This window comes from Falco peregrinus, chromosome 5 (genome assembly GCF_023634155.1).
Source record: "Falco peregrinus isolate bFalPer1 chromosome 5, bFalPer1.pri, whole genome shotgun sequence".
Lineage (NCBI taxonomy): Eukaryota > Metazoa > Chordata > Aves > Falconiformes > Falconidae > Falco > Falco peregrinus.
Window position 1 is genome coordinate 100,184,976 of NC_073725.1, and position 24,697 is coordinate 100,209,672.

General features: G+C 36.0%; 1 protein-coding gene across 3 annotated transcripts in view; it reads left to right on the forward strand.

The window, feature by feature from the left end:
• Positions 1–24,697, forward strand: part of FHIT (fragile histidine triad diadenosine triphosphatase) — a 613,787-nt gene that overhangs the window by 114,502 nt on the left and 474,588 nt on the right. For all 3 annotated transcript variants that reach the window (XM_055805410.1, XM_055805409.1, XM_055805411.1), the window contains one exon: positions 4,584–4,626. The gene's annotated coding sequence lies outside the window, so the exon portion shown is untranslated. The remainder of the gene's footprint in view (positions 1–4,583; positions 4,627–24,697) is intronic.

Here is a 24,697-nt window from a genome sequence, read left to right on the forward strand (position 1 = left end):
CATCACCTGAACAGAAATGAAGGTTAAATCCTGTCTGACTAGCTTAACTAATACAGACCCATTAGCTGTCACAGATGTGTATGATTAGTCTTTGGTTTAGCAATTACAGAAAAATATTAAATACTCCCATTTAGTAAAAGCGATTTGAAGTGTTGTCAGGTTTTTACTGCTTCATTAGAAGAATGTAGTTTTGCATATCTTCATAAAAAAAAAGCAAACTCTGTAACTAACAGAATGACTAAAGCATACAGTAAAACTGCTTCTGTAAGTAGTCTTTGGATTTCAGTTTTCTCAGAGCGAGCTACAATTGTGAGCCTTTTCTCAGGAATGAAACACTGAAAGATCTCTGTGGCTAAATTTAAACCTTGTAGCTGACATATTTGCTGTGCATATAGGTGATGGACTAAATAAATGTCCTGGATGGGTTTGGTAAGTTATGTTTGCTCCTACCTCACAGTTAGGAATGTCTGATTGGAGTAGGGAGAAGGTTATATTTTAGGTAATGGTAGTGTTTTGGTTGAAATTTTTTGATGCAAGATGTAGCATTAAAATAGTGACAAGTTCAAAAGACCGATTCATTATGAAATATTTCATAAATCAGTTTGTTTGTTTTTTTTTTTTAAATCATCTGTGGCAGGTAGCATGACAGGCTTTCAGGATAGTTTTTAGCCTTTAGGCTCCTGTCTCATACTTCTGTACATGTTTCTTGGTGTTGTGGAGCTGTATTTGTTCTTACTGGGACTTAATAAATAGGATGCACCGATGTCAGTAGGAATTAAAATCAGTCCACATTGAAATTCAGATATCCTAGATATAGAATATATCTTACTATAAATTACTGGTAGGAGTATAAATCTTAATGTTATGGATGTGTCCAAAGGATAAAAATATAGATGCTAATTTTAAAAATCTACAATACTTTGAACAAACAAATCCTTCTTGTTACTGCATTTTTTTAAATGATGGAATATCAGTCCTGTTATGTAGACGTGCTTATGTAACAGCTTATAAATAATATATACAAACTCTTTCATAAAGAAGTTATAGCCTTTATTCCACTGGTCTTAGTAACTTGCTGAGAAGACAAATTTAGGGAAAAAAACCATATACAAAGATAAATGAATGTCTCCTCACTTCAATGTTTCAAATGCCAAATCCATCTAAAAAGTTCCTGATAGATATATAAAACTTGTGCTTGCTGCTTTGATTTTTCTATACTTTTTCTTTAAGCCCTCTTCATCCTTGAAGATACATGATTATTAATGATAATTACTAATTTATTGCTTTAGTTCATGATGAAAAACCCACCACAAGAATCAAGTTTCTTGCTACTTCTTGTTTAAAAGGCTGTCCTGGGTTTTGCCCTGTAAACCTGAGCTTATACCTTTGGGTTTTAAATCCTATGTTCTTTATTCCAAAGAATCAAAATGGTGGGCACTGAAGCCACGCAACAGAATAAAAATTCATGGAACTGAGAACCAATGGAGTTTTAATATCATGAGCTGAAATCCTTCATGTAACCTTTGACGGTTACTTTTAAGTATCTTTCATGTGTCTATCTGCTTTAGTCTTAAATAATGATTCTGAGACATGCTGAGGAACAAACAGGTGTGATATCAAGGAAGGTCAAATAACTGAAATATTAGTATATTTCTAAAACATACCTGAAATATGTTCAAGTATAAAGCTTAATTAGTAGATGGCTAGGCTTTTTGTTAATGTTCGTCAGTCTCTTTAAAATGTTGGCTTGACAACTAGTGTTTATACCCACAATATATATGTGTGTGTATATATACATCATATTTAAATTGGCCTCTAAAGTTGCCTTTATACTTTCAAATTTGTTAGCTGGAAAAATATGGGTATGCTTTTTTGCAGGATAAAGAGTAGAAGGTTTTTAATGGGATTAATAAGGAAGATGAAATATTTTGGTGTTTCCTTTTATGTGGTGAGGATGATTTTTTTATTAAGATTTCTTTTAACAGCTTGGATTCTATAATTATAATGGCTTTTGAAAGAGCAGTATTAAATCTGCTAGCCATGAACGGAAGAGGAAAAAAGTAAGGAAATGGTAAAAGTAAACAAAAAAAAAATCCAGCAAAGAACATGCACGATAATCTCTCCAGAGATCTGGCGCCCTGTAAAATGATCCCTTTCTGTTGGAATGGGTTTATTAGATATCTCCTTCTAGTTCAGAAAAAAGAGAATCAGCATTTATCTTCCTTCCCTTGTTCTTGGCAGTGGTGAATATTAAAAGCTACATATGACTTGGTATTTGTCCCTAGTGTTGGGCCATGGAGGCCCTTCAGGGCAGGGCACATGGACTGCGTTGTATGCACAGAATATTTGGGACAGGAGGATCCATTCTTGCTTGATCTTTAGCCACTAAGACAGTAAACTGTTGAAGTTTCAAAAAAGTAAAAGCAGGAGTCAAAAACAAGCAAACAATTGCTCTGTTGATGTTGTAATTCCAAATGTTAATGTGGTGATGTTGAAGATGTGTTCCTGAAGAAACCTCTCTGTCTCAAGAAGCCTGTCCCAGTGTTCTGACTTTCTTTGAGGATTGCTGCTGGAGTGATTGGTTATTGCAGCTTCTCTCCAGACTTGGTTTCACAGAATTGTTATGAAATTATCCATGAATTAGTTTATTCTTATTTTTCCTTGGAGTTACTTTTGTTACCTTCTCAATCTTGGGAAGATTTTTTTTTTATTTTTTTATCTTTAGTACAGAACCCGGTTTAAATGTGGTGCTCAGAAACTGCTGAAACTTGTCAGCTGAGTATTTTGCTCTGGCATTGCTCCCAGTAGCTGATATTAAGGCAGTCCCAAGTGGTCATTTCAGGGCATTGTAACCCAAACTCTGGGTGTCAACTCTGACATATGGCAGTTCTAATCCAGGTACTAGTGCTAGACTGAACATTCTAGGGTGGTCATGAGTAGTCAAAAAAAAAAAAAAAAAAAAAAAAAAAAGGAAGGAGTCCTTGTATTCTAAAATACAAGGTAGTCCCTACCAACTAGAATTTATGCTTTCCTAATACCTAATGTTGTGCACATTGTTGCTAACTTTTTGTTTACATTTGAGAAAGGTGCTTTGGAAGAATACAGAACAGTGTATGAATTCCCTTACTCTTCTGATTCAACAAAAGTTGACCGTAAACACTGGAATTATGTTTCTGAAAGAAAATATTTCCTCTTCATAGATGCTTATGTTACTTTTATGAAACCAAAATAATTTTATTGGATCACAGTAAATCATATTGATGGCAACAAAAGAATAGACAAATTACTGATGAGGAAATGACTGTCCCACAAAGTGCACACCTGGATAGATGGATTTAATGGAATCAGTGAGTTACTAGGTAAAGCAATTTCAAGTGTTGTTAAACGCTCTGTAAACTGACAAAATGCCACATTAGGTTAATTCTGTTCATGGTGGCTTTGTACTTATGCTCAGAGAAACCTTCATGTCACTAATTTAGAGTAACAGTGTGGATTGTTGCACGTACTCGTCTCCTAAACATTGGCATATTTCTTACCCCAGGCTTGTATTTCCTAATAACTCATTATCAAATCACATTTGAGAAAGGGACTGCTGAATTACTTAGCTAGAATACAGTCATAGGTTTGGCCTTATTCATGACCTTCACCAAATAATAAGAGGCAGCTGCATACATCTTGTGCATGATGGGAATGTTTAATCTCCATTCTCCTGTAATGGAGTAGTGTAATTGAGAGTGAAATGCATAGGGTCATATTGTCCCTTCCTTGCACACTACAAAATCACTCTGATCATCGTCTGCACTGAGCTATATGGTATGGATTTTTTTCTTACTCTTGGAGCTAAAATACTTGTGTAGCTAAAATAGGTCCTAACAAGGAGCTCCTAGTGGTATACAAAAATGAGAAATATCCTTGCTTTTCTAGTCTCCAGAAAATGCATTGGTTTACTCTATAGCAGTGGGAAGTTAATATTGTTTCATGTAACCCTTTTAGAAGATTCATTAGTTCTAGCTGTGCTATCTGTAAGGATAGAGTTGTGGCTTGTTCTGAAGAGGAGATCTAATTAAAATTCAGAATTCATCATTTTTGGGCTGATACTTAAAAGAAAACCTGAATGAAAAGACATAATGTTGAAGCTTCTCACCAAACAAACATTAGTTTTGTCAAGGTTTTGCTTTATGGTGAAATTTGTGTATCTGAAAATACGTGGTATTGATTGTAAAGCTTTCCAATTACAATACTGTTTACTAAGTAGATATTTTGGAAACTGGAAATTCAACAGGTAGCTGATAATTGATGCTATAAATGTTACTGATTATTGCATTTTTTTTTCTTTGGTGGTTTTGTGGCAGAAGTATGTACTGCAAAGTAATGTACGCTTTTGTAACTATATGGGCGGGGGAAGTCAAATAGAAATTTAGGTGCTCCCCAAACTGAACTATTCTGTTCTGAGGAGTTCAATAAGATTCCCATGGAGAATACACCTCTTCCCACACAACAAGCGCTTGTGGATTAATATCTCCATTGAATGATTTTGCGAGCCTCTCTATTAAAGACCTCTAATTTATGTTTTCTTTTTTCAGGTAAAGATTAGGCAATAGAAGAAGCTTCCTGCAACCTCCTAATGTAAGTGTGTGTTTCTCATATGAACATCCTGCTCTGTTCACTGAGACATGAGACCCATCAGTGATTTCTCCTGACAGCAATGAATAACGAAATGAATAACAAAATCTATGCAACACATATCCATTCCAGTACCTATTTAAAAAGTGTTTGGAAACACCTTGGGGCAGGGGGTGGGGAACCTGACCCCAGAATCATGTAATAGGAACCTCTGTGGGTCTCTAAACCTACATGTCTTGTCTTTGAACTGGGAGCACAATTTTGTGCATCAGGACTTGTTAAAAACAGAAGGATTACAGTAGATCCAGTAATGTGAAACAGCTTTAGATACTCAGGACACAGGCTATATATATGGCTTTTTGTTTGAATAAGATTAGGCTGGAGAGTCCAACCCCCAGCAGACAGAGCTGGGGTGAGGGTTATTTCGTGATCTGTGATTGACCTTATTCCTCTGTATCTTTTGCAAAAATGTTTTAATCCCATCACAGCAGGAGATTTTATGAAGCCAAGAGGCTTGGCATTAGTAAAGAGAGTACCCAGCTACGCACCCTAACCTCTGAAGAGAGATTGACTTTCTGCTGAAGTGTTTTGTCAGATATGCTCAAATACAAATCTACTCCTGCTCTCTTCTGCCTTCCTTTCTGTAGCCTTCTGCATCTTCTAATTCTTCACCAAGCTAATGTTATTTAGTGCTGAATTATGCAGTTGGTGTGCCTATGAGAATTCTAAAATTAAAGTTTAGTCAAACCAGAGTCTCTCCAGACACTGAAGCCTTCAATTTTTTACATTCAAATGTATGTGGCCATAATAGGACCCCAAGTGGTCATGCTAGTGAGCTGGTAACTTAATAGTAATTCCCTAAAGAAATTACGTAGTGAAATCCAGACCTTTCAATACTGAACTGTTAGTTTTTCAGGAAGGAAAAATCTCAATGGTTTTAAAGCTAAGAGAGAAATCTTAATATTAAACTGCCTTCACTTCTTACAAGGAAACCACCATGATACCTCTGATCTGGGAAGCAAAGAAGGTTCTTACATTTGGGTTTCATTAATCTTATTATGGTGCCCCTCTTTGATAGGACTGTGGTTTGTTTTGGTAAATTTCAGTGGAGTTGGAAATGATCCAAAAAAGCTTGAGGTAAGAGTATGTGGCTAGCAGTACAATGTATTGAAGTATCAAAGCCCTGGGTATCATCAGTTAATCATCTATGGACCCAGCTATTGGGGGTGGGGGGAAGTATGCTATATTCCTACTCTGTAAATAAAATTCTTGGCTAATATAGAACTGATCTAGTTAAAGAGGAGTCTCACTTGATTTGTCATTTCTTGAGTACTTTTCAGGCTCCAAATCCCTAAAGATTGAGGTGGTTTAGCAATAAAAACCCACCCACCCAACCAACCAACCAAAACCCCCACCTCCCCCCCCACCCCCAAAAAAAACCCCCCAAACAACAACTCCAAAACCAAAAAGCCCCCAAACAAGCCTAAACCAAAACAAAATACCCCACCCCCCTCCACCCCCACCTCCATAAATGACCATTACAAAGAGGGGAAATTTTTTGTGTTGGTTGTTTTCCACCCCCCAACCTAAACAGAACATCTAAAACAGAACAGACTGAAATTTAAACAAAGTTTCAGGTTAGGTAAGAAATACAGCAAGGCTAGTTAGGCACACAAATGGATCCAAAACTCAATAATCTTCCCATGATGAACATGAACAGGTTAGGACAAAACTTCTTCAGGCTACCTTGCAGTTCTTTGGTTCTTTGATCATCTTGGGTGAGTAAAACAGAAATGACCTGGGTTTATCCTGCCGTAGGTTGAAAATATGAACTAGATAATATCTAGAGATACTTGCCCTTTGACTCACTGAGTGGCATAAACTGCACATGCTGCAGGAGAGTGGGATACTGAACTTCCCTCTTCCATTTGTATTTTTATGAAGACAAAGAATTATCATCAGTCAGTTTAAGAATAAACCTATTATTAAATGTTTAACATGAAAGGAAAAATGGTTCATTTGAAAAGCAATGGATATGTTTTGATTGATTGTTAAACATTATGTAAAAAATTGTTTTGCAATTGCTACTTGTGCAGTAGTTTAGCTGTGGAATGAGCAACTCGAGCAATTGATGCATTGGTAGACACATGCCTAGTAGAAGAGTTCTAAATTATTTGCTGATAACCAGCAGCTCTCACACGTATTGATATTCATCCCTTTTCCCTTTATAAAGCTGTAGATTGTCATTATCAGCTCTTCTTGAAGTAACTATAGCTTTTTGATGATAGGGAGAAACGGCTTTTTAATTTTGTGCTTTATTCAAGGAATTTCTGTTTCTTTAACTGTGACCAAGATTTTTTTCTTTTTTAAACAGGTTGCTTAGAAAAAATAAACTAAATTTGAAGTTATTCCCCTTTCCAGAAATCTTTTTTTCTTCTGATTTCCCCCTGTAAGCTATGCTTTTACTCTAGAGAACTGAGATCTTGTCCAGTGGAGGGATACTCCAAGCTGACCAAATAGCAGGAGACATTTTCCTTTTAGTGATAGAGAGGAACAAATACATGTGTATTCCCTGATCCCAGCTTTACAATTACAGTGGGAAAGTGGCAGACACTAGAGACTGAGTCTGTTAGAGCCAGCTTGCTCCCCAAAGGAGACAGAGACACAGCTGAATTCTAAGAGTAGGATGGGTTGGTTTTTGGGTTTGGGGTTTCCCCCTACCCCTTCCCCTTTCCCATGGAAAGGGGCTGGAAAGTGATGCAAGTACCGTTTGCAAATGTTTTCACCATTTACAAGGCAATGCTGGTCACTGGCATTTCTACAGTTATGTTGGAGATGTGCAAGGGTCAGGGGCCTCTAAGATGAGCAGCAGCAGATTTTCAGTGAGCACCAATATTGCTTTGCCTAAAATACCCAGTGAATTCCAGATAGCCCAGTGTGTTTGGTTTAGTCTGGATTTTGAATGTGTGGATATGATGGTTCAAATGAAGTGGCCTAAAGTTATTAATCCATTGAAATGATCCTCTTCAGCTGTCTTGATCTCAAAGTACTCTTGACAGATAAGAAATGTGCTATTCCTTATCTTATAATCAGATAATCTCTAGGGTACATCTGGAATAGTTGTGTAATATAATAATTTTTTCTATTTATTTAAACTTTAGAAAATTTACTAAACTCCTGATACTTTTTTTTTTTTAAGTCAGAAAATGATGATCGTATCATTTTGGATCTTTGCAGTATACTGTACATAGCATAATGCTTCTGAGACAAAGAAGTTATAAATGAACATTAGAGATTTTAATACATTATGTATTTGACATCAGTTTAGTGAATCAGATAAGAGATGCTTGTGACTACAGCTGCTTGCTGAAAATAAACCAGCTGGTATTTGTTTGGGAAATGTTCAGAAAACACCCTCTTGTTAATGATGCGTTGCACGATCTGGCATCTGATAAACTAATATATTGTCATCTTTATGGTGAAAGTCACCACAAATCATTAAAGATTTTAACAATCATTCAACTTGTTAATACTTTCTAAAATACACAAATTATGGTAAAAATTGTTCTTAACTACATCATTCAATGATGGTAACCCAAGACCAATCTCATAGTAGAATCTGTTAGCACAGACAGTAGTAAATGTTAACTTCCAGAGGTAGTTTCCCTCTTAAGCAAGCAGGCGGCCATGGTTAGTGGAGTTTGTTTTCTGTATTGTGTATAGTAGGATACAGCGGAGTTACTTTTTCTTTTTAAAGGAATCCTGTAATTTAAATTATTTTATTGATCCCTTCACTAGATAACTGAGGATCTGGAGCCACCTTGACTTGATTGTATTTGTTTCAGTGAGACTTCTTATAGTGAGAGTTCTTCTTACTTTTGAAACTGTATATGTATGCCCTTGAACATTTGATAAAAATTATGTCAAGCTCCTTTTGAGCCTTCCTAAGGATACAGTTCCAAACATAGCTTGGAGTTCCTTAGAGGCTTGTCTGCATGCCAACATTTTCCTTAGCCTATTCTGCTGTTGGTCAGGACTCAAAAAGTAGTATTCAACTGTTCTTGATACCTCGTATAATTGGTAAAAATATTTTTTTTCACTTTTAAAGATGTGGGATTCAGGGTGATGTCCAGATGACACAAGATAAAAATTCTAAGTTTTTTAACATACAACTTCATTATACTTGTGATGGATAACAACTTAAGATTGTATGTTTGGTTTAAAGCACCCAAATTATTGAATCAAAGCCTGTTAAAGTGGAAGAATCATTAGAAGAGAAATGAAGGCTCTGAAATAGATGGGACAAGATTTATTCCTTCACTGAAATGAGTTAGTTCAGGCAATAACGTTTGGAGATGGAATCTCTAAGTCTCATTTCAACTGTCACTATCCTCTTGTTAGGTCCCTCAGTTCAGTTTGGTGTCAATTTTCTCTTTTAGTGGGCTTATGAGGCAGGAGATAGTGATGTAATGCTGGTGATTTAAAGACGGATGGATGCGAAGCCTATTTTTGGAAAGGCCAGACATCTCTCTCTCCGTCTTTCTATTTGCACAGTAACTATCTTTCAAATGCCTGTCACCTTTTAAAGTTTATATCACTTGTTGCAAAAGTTGTCATAGTGGTTTATTTTCCATCGTAATTATTCTCTGTGTAAAGCATTTCTTCCAACATTCTCTTTGAAGATGACCTTTCTTTAGCTTAAGTTCATGCCCTTTGTTATATTTGACACAAGCTCCTGTAGCCTCATCAAGTATACCTTTTGTTCCTTTATAAATTGGCGAGATCTGCTCTTAATCTCTTTTTCCAAAGGCTAGACCTCATTCCTCTAAGGTGTTTTTTTAATTATTATTATTATCCCAGATCTTCCAGTACGTACATGACTGATCTATATTTTTATTTTCGCATACTCATAAATCAGTAATTGGAAATGTCAGCATTGTTCCACATGGGCTTTGAGTCTCATATATATGAAATAGATAATGTTCCTCTGACTTACAAATTTTTGTACATGAAACCATTCAAAATGATATAAATAAGTACTATTTGTTGCATTTGAACTCACTGTACTATAAGGTTAAATTTTCATTATTTTTTTTTCCTGGTAGCTTTTACTGAAAAGATTTTTCTGTATAATTGGCACCTAAAGAAATGATCCCATTTATGGGCATAATCTGCACTAGAAAAAGTCAGTTACATAGCAAAGGCAATCTAGATTTTTTATCAACTGAATGGCTGTACAAGTTCATCTACCTGCTTTAAATGTATCTGCACAGAATGGTAGTTTGTCAAGGTAAAACTGTGTGAATTTTCTCTCAACTTTGCAGTAATTGGTTTAAGCTTTTTTTTGGTTCTGTAGGAATGAATTTTCTGTAGGAAGAGTACAAAATAAATCTTCAAATTCTTTGTTAGAACTGTTGCTAAAAAAACTTTTAAACTATCTTTTATATTTGAGGGCCCAGTTAGCTCTTGTTATAAAGAGTCCTGATATAATACATTCACAGTAACTAGATGTATGGTGTCCCTTCTTCCCTTATGGTTAATACTTTCTGTAATATCAGAATTGTCTATCAGATTACTGGGAAGTACTTTTATCTTTGGACTCTTGGATATCTTTTAATAAAAATATTTATTTTTTCCTTATTTTTTCCAAAGCTTAGCTGTCTGGACTCTTGAGAAGGTTGTGTTCTGTAATATAAGCTAAAGCTGATCAGGTTCTGATAATGTACTTTATGTAGGACGTAAGTCATCTGATACTGACGGGTTACTTTAACACTTAACTAAGTAATCATCTTAATAGTACTGTTACCACTTACACACAGTTTATTAGTTGTAGTGTATTTTCTGTGCCTTTATTACTCCTTTAATGTGCCTCAGAATTCTATCTGTATCTATACAATTTCATTGTTTATCTTCTGAAATCAACTCAATAAAATTTTCTTGGTTTTGATTGTGCCTTGCTGCAGGGCTCATTGCAAGCATCTGTTGATTTCTTTTGCCTTCCTGTAATGGAAGGGGCCAATTTAATAATTGCCACATAAAATTAAGTTTTGCACTGTACTGTATGATAGAAAACAGGCTTTTAAGCAAACTATGCTCAAGGTTGATTAGATAATCCTATTTTATTTAGAATTCTTTGATTTTTGGAATAAACTGTATGGAAGGATTATGGACTTTATTATAAATGTTTTTGAAACTTTTAATAAAAAAATATTGTTAGTATCTGTGACACATACTAGTTTTATCTTCATCAGCTACTGTAGAATTGAGGTAGGTTGACCGACCCTGGCAGGACACCAGGTGCTCCCCAAGCCGCTCCATCACTCCCCTCCTCAGCTGGACAGGGGAGAGAAGATACAACGAAAGGCTCCAGGGTTGAGATAGGGACAGGGAGGTCACTCAGCAATTACCGTCACCGGCAAAACAGACTCAACTTGGGGAAAAGTTAATGTATTTTATTACCAATCAAATCAAAACAGTTTAACATGAGATAAACCCAAACCTTAAACACACCTTCCCCCCCACCGCTCCCTTCTTCCTGGGCTTAACTTCACCCCTGTTTTTCTCTCCCCGCTCCTCCCCAGCGGCGCAGGGAATGGGGCTGGGGTCAGTCCATCACACTCTGTCTCTGCTGCTCCCCCCTCCTCAGGGACATCAAGTCTATGGCATGAATACTGAGAATGCAGAAGTACTGTTAGTAGAACATCTTCAACATTGAACCATGTTGTTATTTTCTATTTATGAGGCACTGAATTTTACTTGGATGGTTTGAGCAAGTACTGTCTGTCAAACCTTGGCCTTGAACAAGGTACTTTATTTCCGTGTCCATTGTTTGACTACATCTTTGTATATGAATTCTGTGCATCCATGAACGTGAAGTTGAACATACTACTTAATTACACAGATGTATTGAAAAGGGAGGTAATAATGCATTTTACTTTTTTTTTTTAATGCAACACTGGATCCCATATCACTGTAATTTCCTAGTTCTGTGAATTAAAGGTCATTGTCAAAGTGTACTGTGGTGAAAAAGTAACAGCATGTAGGAGTTAGTAATGCCTCTTTTATGGAACGAGACAATAACATAAATGCCTAAGGAAAAAAATGTCCATGTTAAATACAATAGATTTAAGGATTCTTTCTGAAGACGAGGAAGAAAAATCCTGACTCCAAAAGATTATCTACACATACACACATATGTGCACACACAAAACGAAAGGTTAATTCTTAGATCTTGCCTTCATCTGTGGCATGCATTTGTGCTGCTAATGCAGTAAAATTCAGTGCAGCTTCTGGTGTATTTTTGTCATAAGGGTCTAAATAGGGTGGAATGAAGCCATACTGGAACGTTGATTTGTGTGAAGGAGATAATAAAAAGTCATATGAGAAGTTTCCCTAAAATTTTGTTGTTTTCCAGTATATAACAATCTTCACTGATTTTGACTAAAGCTTTGTAGTTTTGCCTTATGAGAACAAATATGCTTTCAAACTATGTTAATATTAAAAATATTTAACTTTCTAAGTCTTAGACCATACTTACCTGAAATCTGGTATCCCTAGCATGGATCATTTTCCTGCATTTGCTCACAAAAAACAGCTGGCAATACCTCTCTGAGCAGAGCAGGCTCTGAATACAAAATATTAATAAACCAGAAACATTTAGTTCCAAGACAAGCAGTTTTTTAAAACTGCATTATGTATACTTAATGCCCAACTGACCTTCTCTGCTGTTTCTTAAATCTCTTAAAAATTCATCTAATTTCAAAGCCAGAGTATTAGCCCATTTATATGTAAATTGCCTTTAATTCTTGCATTGATTTGAAAGACTAATCCGAAAGATCCTTTACCACAGGTGACCTTTTTGACACTGTACTTCTGGGAAGACTGTAAAGTGGTTTCTTACGACCTCACATCCACCTGTAGCATAACATATGCCTACTTCAGTCTGTATAAATCAGTTATAAGAGAGTGGTTTTCAACCAACATTGAATTATTAACAAAACTGTCCTGGTTACAGTTATAGTTAAAATAGGTCCTATTTAAACCAATTATTATTTTCTGCTGGCGTTCTTATTTTAGATGTTAAACACAGTTAGGGTGTTCACTGATTATGCCCCTTGAATAATAAATAATAGTGTAATCTAGCTCTCAAATGACAGTCTCCAAAGACTGTAAATTTCAAAAACCATTTAATATTTATTATTTGCCACAATTTCATGTCCCCACAAGAGCTGCTAGAACAAATATGCTAAAGCTGGCTTCTTCTGTTTCCTACAGTACAGGTGAAATGTTTCCCTTTACAGAAGAGCATATAGAAAACTGGGATTATGATGTATTAAGGATTATAAATATTTTTTCATCCATTCAAGTTCCAGAAAGTGACTCTTGTTCTACATCTGCTGCAGTATACATTTCACTGCAGAGAGTAAAGGCTCCCCTGGCTTGATGGTCAGTCTATTATTTACTGTTTTCTCACTGTGGCAGGTTATTACCAGGAGGCTCCATAATAATCCTGCTGAATTACTGCAGCTCTTTATTGCTAATATAGAATGTTGAAGAAAATAAATGCTATTTTTGTTTCTGACTTCTCTTTTCAAATAATTTTTTCCCATCAATTAAAGCTTCAGAAGAAAAATTATACAATGATATAACGTTAAAGATTTTTGCCTACTTGCATAGTCATCAGTAAGATAAAAAATGTTCTGATGTTCTGACGATGTATTTTAGTTCAGTTATGCTGAATCTTTTAGACTAAGAAAAAACAAAATCTGCCTTTTAAAATCAATTTAGGCAATGAAGTATACCAGACAGTGCTTTTATATATTATTGTTGTACAATACGTGAATTTTTTCTTGTGTTGTATCCTTCATATACGAAGACATAAAGTACTTTTACACTGAGTTATAATAAAGGAATAATGCTTTGCCAAGTTACATACAGTCATGGAAAATGCAGTAACATTAACAAAACAGTGTGGGGATAATGAGATCCAAATTGGCCTCTGTCTATAATTATCACATACCTTTTCAGTCATATCAGGATAAACACATATTAATGGTCTTTGTGGGAGGACTGGCCTATCTGCTTTTTGATGATTATGGTGTTTTTTTTTTTTTCCAGAAGAATGAGAACAACAAGACATCAGAAGTGGTGTTTTCTCAGCTGCTTTTAAACACACAAAAACCCCCAAACCCACCTACCCACCATGGCTTGCATGATAACGTAAATTGTTTCAAGGAGAACCTATGATAAAACCACACACTAGAAATGGGTGCTGGAAACAAAAAAAACACTTCCTGAGAGACATTCTTAATAATTAAACTATCTACTTACCTGCTGGTTTTGCCGTAATTTGTTAATTTTATCCTAATTTGCCTTGGGGAGATTCCTACGATTAATAAGCCATCCATCAGTATTGGGTATAGGGTTTTTTTCCTTCTGAAATATTGCTCAAGCATTTAGTTACCAGGAGTAAATAGTTTTATCTCAGAATATAATGATCAAAAGAGGTTCTATTTAATATAAGTAAACATGCGGGAACACTAGCAGAACATTCTTGGTGGAAAAAGAAATTAACATTTTGATAAGACTTGGAAAGTTTGGTAGAATTGAACCAATGTATGTTGAAAAATGTATAACACGCACACTGCCAAAAAAAACAAACAAACAAACAAAAAAAGCCCCCAAACCAGCTACCTGAAACCTCAACAGCTGATGGGAGAACATCCTAACGATCTTGTTTTGTGTTGAAGGCCTCAGTGGCAGTAGCTGTGAAAATTACATGCACAAGGGAAGTGGAAAAGGATATACATTAGTATCCTTTTCTAGTTTGTTTCTGCATGTGGTTACCCCTGTTATTTACTGTGGTAATACACTTGTCTGCTCCAAAATTAAAGATAACTAGGTAATTAATGGAATAGATGTAGGAAAGGCTACTGAAAATTAGCTGCTCCTGTTGACAGATGTGGTGTTTGTGGCTGAGCCAAGACCAAGGACTAAGATGTCTAATCTGAGATTGGTAATTCTGGAAATTTTTCTCGGTTTGAAGACACTCATGAAAAATTTGCAATGGTAGTGTTGGATTTAATACCAAACCCAGAAGGTAGTGTCTATGGAGAGGTTACTTAGTTTTCCTGTTGTTATACTTTGGTATGATAAAAAGTAAGACATTATTTACTGTTACAGAATTTGTCAGCTTTTGGGTGGATTGAACAGAAAAAATGTTTTAATTTGTCTTATGTTGGTGTAAATACAAACCTAAATATATGTATGTATTTATGTATATGGGCTTATTATCCAGAGAGCAAAATGCAAGAACAGTAGTATTAACAAGTGAATAAGAGTAAGGGGGGAAAAAGGGTTTTGATTAGTGCCGGTATTTAAATATTCTCATTATCTATTTACTCTGGCTGCTTAACTGTACTGTTGATATATTGTCTTCTGGAACATACACGAGAAGGATGGACAAGCAAAAGCACAGAAATACACCAGCCTCTGAGTGTTTTCCGAATTAGTGAAAAATGTGTTGCACTATGATGAATGGTAATACTTTTATAGCATTATTACAGTTTATTACCACTATGAATCCATACCGCTATGAATACCGCTATGAAAACAGCATTTCTGAAAGCTATGACCATTTTCCTTCCCCCAGCTCTGGAGCGGGGTTCTGTTTAGCTGATAATGAAATATCTTGGATTTTGATAATCAGGTAGCAGTGCAGAGAAAAAGACTTTAATTTTCAGCTGTTTCAAATGGAAAGGATTTAGCTTTATGTTTATATGGATGCAAAGATTTATAAGGTCTAGCTATTGCACATGCAAATGCTTGTCTCATATTTACTATGTGCCAAATATATAAAATTAACTTTATCTTTTTCTGTGATTATTTCATTAGTATTTCAGTTCAAGTATAGAGAGGTGTTCTAGTGTAAAAGTGGGAAGTGGTGTTGCACTATAAAATTAGATACTGCTTTGAACAGATGTGAAAAATCAGCTGGAGCTTCCAGTATCCATAATTTGAACTCCTTGCATCCCCACTTGACTGTTGCTGGATGGCTCTCTTCACCACAGAATAAAACAAACATGTCTCTATAGTGCTACTTTCAAGTAAAGTCTGTGTTGCAGCAGGTAGCATTTAATGGGGTGGGACTCAAGACTTTATGGAAGTCAATTCCTGAGGAGTGAATTTATGTACAAACCTGGGAGGATCAGGGAGATTGATAATGATATATTCACAGGGTAACTGTCAGGAGGGACAGGACTGCAATACCAGGGATAAATGAAGATCTTGGCTCAGCAACATAATACTTCACAGCGTGATGGCAAAAATAAGATGACAGAAAAGATTTATATTGATCAAAAGAAATACTAGCCTTGGGCTAAAGGAACAAAGGGATTAGCGAAAGGTGATGCAACTGGCATTCAATGACTAAATTTGGACATGATTCAGTGGACATACCTTGGAAAACCTGTGAATTCATGTGTCAAGGAGAGGGTTTGATGGTTGTATTAGTGCTGAGCTATTCTTCAACTGGATGTAAACATGAAAGAAAAAAGGATATATAAAGGGGCATGTGAGATTATGTGCTGAGCTCCTTTCCAGTTTTTCTTAGATACTGTGATGGTATCTCCATTGTTACAGGTTGAGGAAGGGCTGCATTAACTTCTGAGTGCTGTGGGGACAGCTTTCTTCTGACTGTGCTGTGTGCATGTAGGATGGTGTCATGGTTTAACCCCTGCCAGCGACGAAGCACCACGCAGCTGCTTGCTCACCTCCCCTCACCCAGAGCGATGGGGAGAAGAATCGGAAAGGAACATAAAACTCGAGGGTTGAGATGAGAAGAATTTAATAGGGAAAGCAAAAGCCACGCACACAAGCAAAGCAAAGCAGGGAATTCATTCACCACTTCCCATGGGCGGGCAGGTGCTCAGCCATCCCCAGGACAGCAGGGCTCCAGCATGTGTAACGATTACTCAGGAAGACAAACGCTATGATGCTGGATGTCCCCCTCTTTCTTCTTCTTTCCCTGGTTTGCATACTCAGCATGACGTTCTATGGTATGGAATATCCCTTTGGCTAGTCCAGGTCACCTGTCCTGGCCATGTCCTCTCCCAGTTTCCCGTGCCCCTCTAGCCCTCTCGCTGGTAGGGCCAAGAACCTGAAAAGTCCTTGATTCAGCATAAACATCACCCAGCATCAACTAAAAACATCAGTGTGCTGTCAGCGTTGTTCTCACACCAAATCCAAAACACAGCACTGCAACCAGTTACTAAGAAGAAAATTAACTCTACCCCAGCTGAATCTAGGACAGATGGCATGACTTACTGCCCACCAAACGTATGGCTGGACTTGCCTTCATAAAAGATTTGCCTTTTCACCAGGTTTAATGTGCTATGTTAGTGCGCTTATGTTTTATGAGAGTTACAGACATTACAAGGAGAATTGGGGCCCTTCCTATAAAGACATACATTACCATTATTCCTACAGTAATTTCTATGGCTGGAGTTGCACCTTTTTACAATAGTAATTCGCTAATAAAGTGGGGAATGTATTTTTTCCTTTTGGAGGAAAGGGACAATCGTATCCTGTTGCATCACCTAGGCATGTAGTGCTATGATGTCTTGGCATTCCTCAGCTGTTGGGTGATGGATGGGGTCAGTGCTTTCTCTGGTCATTTAATAAATGAAGTAGTACTCTCTGCTCCCTGTAAGTGTCTGAAATGAAGGGCTCAAGACTCTGTAAATCATGCTTTCTGACTTCTGCTATGTATCAGAGGAGCAACAGCAGCATAGTAAATAAGTGTATCAAAGATAAGGTTTAGCTAAATTCAGGCAAGTGAGCTGTAGATGAACAGCCCTTTCATTGCTGTTGGATAATCAAGCCTGAACTGTGGCAGGGAGAACATCAACATGGGGATGAGAAGAAGATTGACAAGTGTGTTTGAAGTAGTCTTGTTCAAAGGATACTCTGAAGTGGTCTACAGGATGTATAATTTGGAAATCCATGCAAAGTGAGATTTGTCTCTAAGCTTTTATTGCACTGGAATTTCTGTCCTTTTTTTGGTCGGTTTTTAGAAATTTGTTTCAGAATTTGGTGGGCTCTAAACACTGAACTCCCCCGTTTTCTACATCAGCTTCAATAGCAATAAATGAATGAAGCCATGTTAGTATTGCCCGAAGAGATCTCCTCTAGCAGAGGGGAAGTCTCTTGTGAGGGGCACATCTCCAGTACCAGGTTTGTTTGCATATCAGGTGAATGGCAGTAAGAGATGGGAATGTGGAATAGAGCTGACCTGTAGCTTCTTGAGGGTCTGTCTTTTGTGAAAATACCTTTTCCAGTCCTGTAAAAAGATACGTATTTCTGAGGTGAGAGTTGGTCTAATGATGGTAGTTAGATCTTAAGGCTTTCTGAACATTGTCCAAAAACATATCAACAAGCTTTGAGTATGAAAATTTTGTGGAGCGAACTGTTTCATGTTTTGACTCCCCTTTGCCCCCATGCCCTCGCTTTTGTTTCCTTGTAGAGTATTTAAATTGAAAATATTCCTGTTTGGAATTTTCTTTTTCCTAAGTTTTACAGCTTCCAGAGTCTTCAATACTGGCTTTGTTTTATCCAGTTCTTAATTTCTTCAACACATCTATCTTCCTGTTCAAAAGTAATCACAGGAATTTTAACAATCCTTTATAGACCTTATGTTAGGTGATGACTGATGGTCTGGTACTTCTGGTCTTTGCTGTACACAAGCATTCAGGAAAGGACCTTTGAAATGTTACCTTTCTAGTTTACAAGAAATAGTCTTGGAATCTTGATATGTTGCATTTCTTTTCCCATTTAAATTTTGGTACTAGATCAATTGCATTGTTTTTTGATGACATTCCATTTGGAGCCTTTTTTATTATTCTGCAGAAACTTTCTTTTCATGACAAGTGTATCCGATTTTCAAGTTTTTGTTGGTTTTTTTTTTTTTTTTTGCTTCTTCTTATAATAGATAATCCAAATGCTATGCAATACTGGGAGAATGTTTTTAGCCTTCTGCAAATAGTATTTACTTGTGTGAATTCTGCAAAGTAAATTGTTTTGCTTGTCCAATTTTTCTTGTGTAATATGTAGTTAAACTAAAGTTTAAGGGTCACTTGTTCTTCCCATCTGCAGCCTATTTTATAGTTTAGATATAGTAGCTAGTTTTGGGTTATTTCTCAGTATGTATAGAGCTGTAACCATGAGACATATCCTTGTCTGATTCGTAAGTTCAGTTTATCTTTTTCTTGTGGAAACGAAGAAAAATACAATATTTACTTGTTTATATCTCTAGTTAAATATTTTCATCTTTCTTTAACTTGTGCTCTGGCATCTTTTAATCATTCCTGTATGGTGTGCTGGCTGAACTGCAGAAGGAAACCTGTCAGACCGGTCTAATAAAAATAACTTGATACTATTTCAGCCTTATCCCAAACATGTTTAGCTTTACCAGGCTATTCTGCATTACATGTAGTTAGGAGATTTGGACTATGTTCCAAATCTTAAAGATATGGTTATCTAGCTCTGGCTGAGCAGCAGTTTAGTCCTGGGATTTGGATTGTAGGCAAGGTAGCTGTCACTGATTAGCTATCACTAATTGCAATAAAGCTGCTTGGGATCAAGGGAAACACCTGCATTTCAGTGTCTTTTTCTTTTGGTAATAAATCTGACCCTCACAGTCTGAGAATAGATTTCTGGTTTGATTTTTTGTGTTTTAGTATTGTTGATTTTGTTGTTGTTGTTTTGGTTTTGGTTTGGTTTGGGTTTTTTTTGGTGGTATTCATATCTCGTGGTATCGGTTTCTTTTAATAGTAAATGTTTAATGTCTCCACTACTTTGATATTTTTTTCTTCCTTTTGATATGATGAAGAAGAAACATTGCAGTGTCTTTACTGCTTTCCCTGTCAGGCACTTTTTTGCAGCTTAAAATTGGTTTTCCTTGATTGCATCTTGTTGGGTGATATTTGGGTTTGCTGTGGCAGAGGGAATACATGTTTCATAAAACTGTTTCCAGTTTTATTCTAATGTTCACTGATGATGGAGGGCACGCAAATGAATAGTTACACAACCCAGCATTGCTCTGGTTTTCTATTAGGCATAAGGGAGGTTCAAAGTAATCAATGTCTGATCAATGGAGAAGGACCAAACTGGCAGAAAAAAGACATTTTGAACAGCAATAAATGAGACCATTGTCATTGTAGGAAAGTAAACCAAATAGAAACTAAAAAAAAATAGAGTTGTGTCCTTTTTGTTTGAGCTCCTTTTGTTTTCCTCCACGACAAATATTTATCTGTTTCTGTGCTTTGGTATGTTAAGGGGCTAACAGTAAGACAGGCAATTTTGCTCATATGTGTTTTAGAAAAGATTTATTTGTTCGGCATTTTTTTCTTTTGAAAATCAGGTTTTCTAGAGAATCTGTAAAAGGTGGACTGGTTAAAAGGAAAATGTCTTAAATTCAGATCTAATCCTGTGGTGGTTCATGGCCAATTGAAATCATGAATGTTCCTTTGAGATCTTAAGCTGTAATCTACTATGGAAAGTCTTTCTCATGTTGTTATGTTTTGGTACAATGCTAGGTATAATCTTGTCTATACAACTCAATTTAATTTTTTAGAACTACATTGCCAATGAAATAACATTAGCTATAAAAATATTTTTAAAATAACAGATGTTTAATTCTTGTAATCTATTCCATTTCTTGAAGTTTGGAAACTGAGTAATTGTCATTGACTTGCATTTAAGGGGAAGTTACCTGGGACATCTCGGCTGTTCTAACAACTCCCCACCACTTGCAGGGGACCTGTTACTCTGCTCTCCCCGCTCTGGCAAGCGCTGAACCTATCTCTGAACTAATTCAACTTGTAATGGAACACAAAGTGCACACTATGCTGGCTCTGAGTGTGCTTTCTGAAGGGCATGCTGGCTGCCAAAGCTGAGCAGAGGGAGCGAGTCTGGAAGGTCGGGGACATGGAAGAGGAATTCCAGAGGCAGAGAAGGATTCCCCTTTTAGAGGCAAACTGAGTTTGTGCAGCCATTCTTTGTAACTTCATTCTTTAGCTGTTCAAGTAATGTTGGAGTGCAAATGTGGATTTGCTAAAGGTACTGAAAGGCAAAGGACTTCTTGTAATAAATGTTAATTTCTATTTTTTCTAAATATGAAATTCCGTTGCTCAGTTTTTCAGAAAGCTGATGTGATTATATGTAAGTTGTGGGTCGATTTCATTTGACACTATCTGTTTAAGAAAAAAATAATCATTTCCTTGCTAAAATTAATTATTGTTTCCTGCTTTTTAAGCTGCTGCTGAGCAGATTAAATCATGTAATTTCTTTTAACCTTTTTTTGCAATGAAGACAATCTAAGTGAATGGATAGTTGGAGGGGAAAAGGCTTTCTAGACTCCTCTGTCAGTGTTATCTTGTATTCATTTCATTCTCCTCTCAATATCACAATGAAACTACTTCATTGTGTAATTTCCATGCACCTCTTTTTGCCTTTTTTCTTCCCTCCCCCCCCCCCCCCCCCCCCAATTCTAATACGTCCTTGCTGTTGTATTACGAAATAATCAAGGAACCAGTGTATGTCCATGAAGGATATTTTAAATTCTAATGTTAAGGGTCATTAGTCGTTTTTGTTGTTATACCTGTAAAGCTCAGTTTCTGCATACAGGAAAGACTGTGGGGCAGGAATCCATTTGGGAAAGAACTCTTTCAAATTAACCTTTTGCTTTCTGTAATTTGCCAAATGCAAATTACAAAGAATACTAAGTCAAAATAGTTCAAATATATTTGAATTTTCTGCATCTTCCATAGCATTTGTTTTGAGAACTCATGCCATAAACATTTCCCACAATTTATATTCCTTCTATTTTTACAAACCTTTTTTCTTCAATTTTTTTTTAGTTTTCTGGTTGCACATTTTTTATGGAAAATTACCTTTAAAGCCTTTTTTTTTCCTTAATTTTTAAAACAGATATTCATATGTCTGCCTATCTAAATTAGTTATCATGTTTTTTTCCTGAAGGCAGAAATGTATTTGTTCTCAAATGAAATTAGACATTACTTAGTTAATCACTAAAAGGAGCTGCATGCATGAAAACTTATAATTTACTATTATTACTGTATTATTAATAACAACAACAATGCCACAGAGGTCAGTTTGTCAATGTCATGAATGGTTATAGATTCTGATGTTTTTAGTAACATTAAAGTTTATTAAATACAACTTTCCTGTTCTTCAGTGCATTCACTGTTTGCTTGGAACCAAGTGATGTGGATTCTTCCTGCATGCTGCTGTTAAAGGTTAAGCTGATTTATTGTTCAGTTATTTATCTGCCTGGTTAACTGCTGGTGGCTGTGGCTCATAAGTGAACAGATTGCAGTTTCCATATTAGCTGAATAATGCTGATGCAACGTGATGTTTTGAGTGAGGAGCGAAGTTTCAGCACAAGACTTGGTCATCACCTTGTAGCGTTACTCCTGTCATGGACTGAACCTTGCTCTTTGTCTCTGCTGGAAGTCAGGGTGGATGTGTACTAAGACTGGCTGCCGAGCCACTGACTCTTCTCCAAGTAGAGAAATTAATACCTTGCAGTCTGCCTATATTCAGGGCCAAAAAAAGAGACTTTTAAGTAAAAACTCACGTATGTTAGATAACTGTGTGTCTAAGAATAAATGTTTACATTTACATTTTTCATAGAACTCTAAAAATAAAAATCCAACAGGAAAAAAATCTGTTGGAAGTCTTCAGTCTAGCTTAGTAAGCAGGAAATTTAGTAAGTGGTTACAAGTTAAATATCTGCTATAGTATAAGCTATCAAATGTAAAGTAGTGTATTGAGCATTAATTGACCTTAATTGCTTGTGAAAAATCCCCATACATTCTTTTCAAGCTATATTAGCAATTGAGTGCTGACTACAAGTTTACTAAACATAAGAGGCAGAAGAGAAGTGATTTTATAGGTAGGCAATGACATTTTATTTTGGCAATTTAAAGGAGAAAAAAAAAACCACAGTTGTGTGTAATACTCTTCAGTTCTTCCAATGGAGTGGATTAGCGTCTTTGTGTAGTGGACAATCGTTAATTTGTGTTGAAAGTTTACAATATTAGGCATTTGCCTGTATCTACAAACGATATTACTGTTTTGCTTCTTGGGTACGTAAATACTTCACAAAGGACTTGATACACCTAGCTACCATTTTGTATTCCACTGTAAATAAAGGCATGTTATGCTTAATGTACTTTGCATTGTGAAGAATAAGAAATAGTATAGAACTATAAAAGTGTACACTTTTTGTAAGAGGTAAAAATTGCAAATGTTATTTTCTTTAAAATTGGTTAAAATTATACAGAGATAATATGAATGCATAGCTTTGATTTGTGGAATGTGTATTTAAAAATACAGTATCAGACCTCAACATTTTAATTCCTAATTTTGAAGGAATATGTAAGAAAGGGATAATATTAATATGAATCTGCTGTAAATAAATTGGGCACTCATTGCATTTGCTTAGTCTTTAATGGATGAAGCCAATATCCTGTAGAAATAGCAAAGCCTTGCTTTAGTCTGTGGACCAGTATGCTTTATGGAGATACTATGTCTTGGTTATTCCAGTTTGCTAAAAGATATGGAAAGCTGCTTTCCCCTATTGTGTAATTCTACTGCATGGAAAAATTCTCATTTTAGAGTCACAAAGAATTAAAATAAGAATTCCCATCCTCTTACAGCAATTTCTGCTTTAAATGTCCATCTATACAGTTTCCTCTTAGTGAATTTCTTAGTGTCCTTAAAAATGGCAACTCTCAGATCCTGTTCTCTGGAAGGATCATCAGTATGAACTCCTATGAATCAGTAGAGCCCAGCATGGTGTTAATAAAACAGTTTAAATATTTATTATGTTAATATTAACAACTTATTCTAGTATCACCTGGTTTTACTTGAGAGGGCCTGACTGCATTGTGATTCTGTGAAGGTCAGGACTTTGGCTAAGAAGGATCAAAGAACTTGCTGTGCTCTTCAGATGTTGAACAAGAATAAACCCACTAGATCGTGCTAATACTTGACATTTTTCTTCCTGAGAAAGAGGACTCTTATCAGAAAACACATCTGCCTTCATACAGTCTGAAGCATAGGAAGACTCTCTTCATATTGATTATGTTGTTTTTTTATTGTTTTTTTTTTTTTCCTTCCTTGTTACTGATTGCAGAATTTGTTTCTTGAGGAAGAGAAAATCATAAACTTTTCCCTGTATTTACCACCTGAACATCTAGACTACTTAGAGTTTCCCCTTCCAGAGGATTCTTCAGAGCACTTTTGGAAATTGTAGCTAATCACTTTGGTAGTGTTCTTGCAGTAACGTGATAACGTGATGTAAATAGTGGCACAAGTAGAAGTTTTATTGACTTAAACATAACAACAACAACAACAAAAAAAGAAAATTCAACATTACACTCATTTTGCAACTTTTTTCTTATTTATTTCTATGGCCTTTTGATAATTTATTTTGAAACCAGTGAACTTTGGATCAAACAAAAAGTTATTTACCTTCCATCTCATCTTTCCTCCTGTCTAAAAAGTGTTTCTTTCTTTATCACTGACGATCTTTATGTAATTTTATATACATCCTATCCTATTTGAGCAAAGTCCAGAGCATCTCGTAGTGCTGCCTAGGGAAATTTTATTAGCATCAGGATAATATTAAGAGGAGGAATCAAGCAATTAATTTATTTCAAGGTAAGATCAGCATATCTGACTGGATATTATATTACTATGTGTAGCAAAATTTCAAAGTTAATTTAGACTATATGAAGTAAAGTCATCCTTTTTCAAATGCATGAGGAGAGATGATTAAATTCCAGATTCCAGTGTAAATTAGCTTCTAAACATAGAGGTTTGCAGCTTGAATTGAATCAGAGTGTTTCAGAGGTTCAGAGTGTTAACTATTTGCTGATGGCTTTGCTCGATTCATTTCTGGAAATGATATCTCACTGGGGCTGTCCAATTCACAGTATATAATGGATTAATGGTTTGGAACTTTATCTATAATTCTTTGGCTTTATGT